This window comes from Triticum urartu, chromosome 2, assembly GCF_003073215.2.
Source record: "Triticum urartu cultivar G1812 chromosome 2, Tu2.1, whole genome shotgun sequence".
NCBI lineage: Eukaryota > Viridiplantae > Streptophyta > Magnoliopsida > Poales > Poaceae > Triticum > Triticum urartu.
In genome coordinates, this window is record NC_053023.1 from 121605928 (window position 1) to 121612399 (window position 6472).

Sequence of the window (6472 nt, forward strand, 5' to 3'; positions counted from 1 at the left end):
GGTGGGGAGAGATTAAGGGGGGGGCATGGTGGGAAAGGCTGGCGTAGGAGCGCTGCCGGCAGCAGGGCATGGGAGGAAGAAGAATATGGGGGCAGAAGACGATTTGTTTTTAGGAAGTAATAATGGTTGGAGGAAGAAGACATAATCTGGCGTGTTCATTTTTCTGTCTATTGCTTCAGATTGATTCAACTGGCCCAAAACTAAATTTCAGTCGACTGCCCCTAGCCATTCCCTTGTTTTTAGAAAATTAGTACTACATACTCGGTCGATTACTGGTTTCTTCTGTACATCCATGAGATACAAACCACAATAGATCATACCGGCGGCCACTCGTATACCTGCATGAATAGATTCCTCGAGTTATCCATCCAAAAAGAAGAGAAACTGTTATAGCTAAATGTACTTGGCTAAGGAATGATTTCCTGATCGTACATGTCATCGAAATATACAAGATCTTCGCCATTGAACATACAAAGGATGAAGGGGGTGCTAGGCAGGCTCGCGTCGTTCACGTGTCGCTATGAATAGTGCCGCGAGCATTGCGTCCCGTGCAAGTAGAGAAGCGAGAGAGAAAAAGAAGCGGGCGAGCAACTGTAGCTAGCGACACCTAACCCGCGTCTCCACCATGACCCCCGCCTCCTCTCCTGCCGCCGCCGCGCCCTCCCCACCCGCACGCGACCCACCATCCTCTTCGACCTCCCTCCTAGCCGCCGCTGCCTCTCCTTCTCTTCCTCCTCTCTCTCCTGCTCCGCCGTCCTCCCCCCATCCACCCATGCTGCACTCCTATCCTGTATCCCGCTGGATCCGAGGCTTCTCCGACGGAGACGATGACCTGTAGGCAAAGGGTGACAATGCAGAGGAGATGGAGGTGCAGCAGCATACGGGAGAGGGTCACCAGCCAGCGTCGTCCTGTGCTGGTGAGGTCGGGCTCCACCATTCCTGTCCGTCGTCCTTACGCGTCACCGGCGCTGGAGTTGCGCGGGGTGTGGGGAAAGCAAGGAGAGGGAGGGGATGAGTGGGAGGCGCGAGGACGAAGGCGCTCCGGCGGCGGGGCCCGCCAGCCATGCAGTGCTGGTCGTGGAGTACTCCAGATCCCCTTTCGCTCGCTGCCACCACGGCCTTTCTCGCCATCGACCTCCCAGGCTATTCTCTCCCCAAATTGTGCCTACATGGCCAGATTTATTCAAGCCCCAGGTGAAGACACCTCCCTCACTGTCCAAGCGTGCTTCTCTACATGGGCGGCGTCACCACGACCAGTTTGCCGATTCAAGCCAAGGTGAAAATATTGTCCTCTCTTTATTTCTCAGTTGTGTGAGATCTAATTTTGTTCAGAATTTGTGTGGAGCTTGAAGCACATCAACAAGAAATTGAAGATGATTCTTTGTCCATGGGATGTTCCAAAAACAGAAAACAACACAAAGAATTATTCACTATGAATTGTACCATATTCAGATATTTTGTTTGCTTGCTCAGAAATCTCAATCAGACTTTTGCTTTCATTCTATTACATGTAAATGAATTACTTGAGGAATGTGAGATCTCTTATCAGATTATATCCTTTGGAGCTAACTCATGTTGCTTTATTTTACTTGCAGGGTTGCATTAGATCTTCACGAATCATATCTATTATTTTGAGGAGCACTCAAACAATTGTATTGCAAAACAGTATGCCTTTGTTTGACGGTATGGCATCTTAGTCCTTTTCATTGGTAGCGCTGTATAGGCCGGATTGGGTGTATTGATTGAACTTATCGACTTTGCCTGGTTCCATGTTTTTCATTTCCTTTTGTTGATGAAGGTTGATTTTTTACAGTGCAGATCTGGTTTGTATAATTGCATGCTTGAGTTGAGGCTTGTGATTAGCCTTTGTGATGCGCAAGTAGTTTGTAGGATGTACTTGATTGATCTATGAGATGTGTGGCTTGATGGTGAAGTTTTTTCACATCTGCTTGGTTAACCATGTACTGACTATGTCGAAATGAGCATGTCCACCATGCTGATTGTTCATATATTCTCTGGCTGTGTTAGTGCTTATCTTAGTTACCTGATTTGCTATGATTGCTCTTGCCATTGTTGTGCTCTTGCCGGTGAGTATAGTAGCAGATTTAATAGCAATCCTTTTTATTCTCATATCCATGTCTTTTATGCCACATCGGTTCATCTTTATTTCCTAGATTATCCTGACATGTTTATGTAGGATCAACATTTCTATCTTGCTAAGCATTTTTTTAAGTAATAACGCAACCTGTAAGTTTGGGAAATTTATACTTGTTCATTGTAACATTAGTATTCCAGTAAGCTCACACCTGATGTCTCCATCTTATAATTGCAGGTGTATTCACCTCATCATACCATCTGTTCTAATCAAGGTACCCATCATTCCCTACACTGCAGATGTAAAACCTTTTTTTGCGGGGGTTGCTGATATTAAGTTTGTCACTTGGGAAAACATTTCTGATCCTAATAAATATTAAGATTATTGTGCTCGTACTTTTGCTTCTCTTAACTAGGATGGATGTGCTGCAGGCCACAGTCACTGCCCGGAAGGAGATGTCGGGGTTGTTATTGACTGGGAGGAGACAAGGAGTAGGAGACAGCAGGAGAGGCAGTAAGCATCTTGACAATGATAGCCGTCACCCGGCTTATTTGGTTATCCTTCATATGCCTCCTAGGCTGGTTTGTGGGAATTGACATGCATTGCTGTTCCATTTTACTGATTTATTTGATAAATATGTGACCATACGGGTAACCTATTGTTTGTTTTAGCACTATCGGACAATGCATTCCTATTTAACAGGGAATTGCTTATCTATGATTCAGGCTAGAACAATTGTTTTCTACTAACGATTGAAGTTCTACTGTATTCTTCAGATTTGCGTAGCGCATACTGCTCTTTGAACAAGCAGTTGATGTCTTCACAAAAACTGCTCAAAACCAACTATGTGTTGTGGTACAGATCTTTTATCTCTTTGTTTTGCTCCCTCAAATTGTTGGAAAAATGGCTAGCCTATTTCTTCCTTCAGATGATACATATGAACAGATAATGCTAGGTGGTAGCCTTGCAAGATGCGCTTTGATGTTCATATGTACTGTCTGCTTGATGAGAGAAAAAACAATAATATAATAGATAGTAAGACGTGTGCTGTTGCTTTGATATGGCTTGGAAAAGAGGGTTTAGTAAGGGGAAATAGCTGGCTGTTATAGTGTGGCTTTCATAGTTAGTTATTTGTTAGAAAAGCTTAAACCTGTTTGTTCCTTGCCAGTCTTAAAGATCTTCCAATGCTTGTGATCCTTTTCCATAGCTATTACTTATTTGTTAGAAAATATTACAATTTCTTCATTCTACATGCGGCAATCGATTGTTGGAGGTGGTAATAATGTATAAATTGGCATGAAAAGCAAGGATGCAGAACAGATGGAAAAATTGATGTTGAACTCGAAAATACATCGCAAGAAATTTTCTTCAGAGATGCTATGAAAAAAATGAATATATTCTACTGTTTGTGAACATGTAGGAGAATGATATATACATTTATAGAGTATGTCCTGCTCGAGAACGGCGGCAATGGATGCCGGTGCTCCTCTTCATCTTTCCCGACCTGCAAGGACGTAAGCATCCAGTACAGGACTGCACCAGCGCCGGTGGGGGTGTCTGGGGCGCCAGCTCGTCATCGTCCACACCGTGCTGGAGCAGACACGCCTCTGTACAGCTCTCACGCCCGCAGGTTCCACCTCCTTCCTTCCTGCTGCTCCCCCTCTTTTGAGTAATGAAGTTGTAACTGGAAATTGGTGTCAGTGCTATGCCTAATGTCGCTATAACATTGGTGAAGATCTTTTGATTAGTCAACCACTGTACCATCTCTTTTGATTGGTGAAGCTCCTCATCCTATTCAGTCTTGCTGTAACCGACAAGTAAAAACATACCTGCTGAATTTTGGTGCCCAGGCACATGTCTTCAGATATATTATCGACAACTGAAGATGACACTAGTCACATTTTTCATTGCACAAGATGACTTTGTCATGTATCAATGTCATGCTTCCAGGAAAAGTTCAAGCTCATACGACGATGCTGTTGTTTTTGACCTCCAAGGACGCGTGCCGACATCCGGGTACGCAAGCAACCAATACAACCACGACATGGTCCAGTCGGCCTTCTCTGACGAGCTTCCGCCCTGCACCAATAGCAGCACCGTGCTGGCTGCTGCAGCATTGAGTTAACAGCGGTGGTAAGACGGCGACCATCCCTTCCTTCCTTGCTTGTTTGCAACGATTTAATTTTCACCTAGCTCGCTAGACTGGTTTGTTTTGGGGGTGCTCTAATCTGATCCCTTGGAGGTGGATTCACTTCACATGGATGGAAACGGATGCCCTTTATTTTGTTTATTCTGTAATAAATTCCAATCAGAAGAATGTTGTGTCAGTTCACTTGTACACATGTATAAAATAGAGAGGGTAATTCGGTTCAGAGCGAGACACATGGATAGTTCAACCCTGTTTTTTTGTTGTTTCTGACAACAAATTCATCAACCAAGCCAGGCATACAATGCTACGACTCACTTTTGCTGCTACGTTCACTTGCAACCAGAACACCAGGCCTAAGCTACAACAAACCAGAACACCAGGCCTAGGTCACGATTCAGCTGAACAGTAGCCTTTTCTTCTGCGTTTAGAGAAGAAAGAAGCCGGTACCTACAGATGGCAGCAGTTACTCAGTTGAATCCCAACCTCCGAGTGCATAGAATCTACATTGATGTAGTTAGCCATGGAATATAGGTCACTGTATGGCACCAACAGCATGTGAACCTGCTGCTTGGCGTCTCTAGGGATCTCCCCCTGGTGGCGCCCTGGGGAGGCGTCGCGAGGGCATTGGAAACTGCTTATATTATTGAACCTAATTATGTATAAAATCCCCATGTTTCTCTTGCTTGCTACTCAAAGCAAGAGCTGGTTGTCCTAAAAAACTTGTGATATGACACCGAGGTACTTTTCCCTGTATGCCAGTGGTGCTATCTGCAACCCATTTGCTGCTACTCCTAGCTTACTTTAAATTTGACTTCCAGTAGGCTTTAATATACACATAACTTTCCATTATATTGTGTTTTTGTGCCATGTGCGATGTTGGCTATCCTCTGTGTGTGAACATTTAGCTTACTTTTGCAACTAACTATGATTTTACATTTAGCTTGCAATAATATAATAGCTGATCCATTTCATTCTGAAGTTAATCTGCTACGTCGCCTCAAATTTGCAGCAACGCTATTGTTGCTTTGGAAATTCTATTGGATCTTATAAAGATTTTTGGACCTATTATTCATTCGACATTATCAGCTCGCTCACTCGTTGGAGTAGATCTTTACGCCGGAAAGAGGTATGCTCCCCAAATTTACTCGAAGAAGGGAGCTGGGTGTTGCTAAGAGAGATGTTGTCAAAACTTGTGTTGCTACAAGTCTACCAAGGAACTCGGTGCGAGGTGGCAAGTTGGACACAAACTTATGTTTTGCCGAAACGGTTGCCCTGAAACGAACCGCATAATTACTGCAGTCATCAGTAGCATATTTACTCTAGCTGGAACCTAATTCTCATATCCCATTAAGCTCATGTGCATAAATCAACTAGGTTAAAGAGTGCTATCAATTTCCTCAAGAAGACCAGTTGAGATATTATATGCATGATGTGGATTGTTGAGTTTGCTTGGTTATTGGAATGCCATGCCTGTGCAGATCAGCGGGGGCTGAGTCCAGGGTGAGACCTTCAAGATGGATTTGTTGTTACCGTTATTTTAGTTTGCGGGTAGAGGATATGATTCCAGCAAGACCGAGACAACGATGATGAAAGGTGAGATTTATGTTAAGGAATATTAGCAGATGTTCACAGGATCACTGGAAGCATATAAAGGTATCCACAAGGATAGTTGCTTTCTTATCGACTCAGAATTAAAGTATAGTTATAGACAGTCAAGAGTAGTTGTCTTTTTATTTATTCGAAAACACAGTGTACCTTTTGTGATCGTAGCTGTATGCAATGATCCATCATGTATTTTTTTTCTAAACCACAACCCCTAATTGTTTGATGTTATGAAATGTCTATGTTTTTTGTTTACATTCTTAAGTTAGCTTCCATACTACAGTAAACTGATCTCTTGCCTTTCTTATAACACTGCCTATCAACTTCATACCTAAATATCTATTTCCTTATGACCCAGTCAGTATCTAAATATTCTAACGTGTATGCTCTAAATGCTTGGCTTGCCCTTGCCCTTTGCACCATTGGCACAACGGGTCATCTAGTAACGTTAAAGAAGGACTCCAAAGTTATGACAAATCATACCACCAAAAGCAACAAAAAAGTAACACAAGTTCATCATGTCTATATGAGCAAATTCGCAAGCGCATAAGCTAAAATCTACGAAGATTGGACCACCAAACCTGCGAAGACCCAAATTCTCTGGCTATGTGCCACCACCCCATAAG

At 43.4% G+C, this 6472-nt stretch overlaps 1 long non-coding RNA gene across 8 annotated transcripts; it reads left to right on the top strand.

The window, feature by feature from the left end:
* The first annotated feature begins 515 nt into the window (after positions 1–515).
* LOC125536280 lies at positions 516–6101 on the top strand. Of its 8 annotated transcripts, none has more exons than XR_007294983.1 (7): positions 519–1276; positions 1596–1683; positions 2333–2369; positions 2527–3725; positions 4046–4228; positions 5254–5370; positions 5723–6101. It is a non-coding gene; the product is annotated as an uncharacterized LOC125536280 (long non-coding RNA). The 8 variants fall into 8 exon arrangements; XR_007294980.1 differs by having other exon boundaries at positions 523–1276; positions 2527–2608; positions 2872–2950; positions 3516–3725; positions 4046–6101; XR_007294982.1 differs by having other exon boundaries at positions 516–1276; positions 4046–5370.
* The last annotated feature ends 371 nt before the right edge of the window (positions 6102–6472 follow it).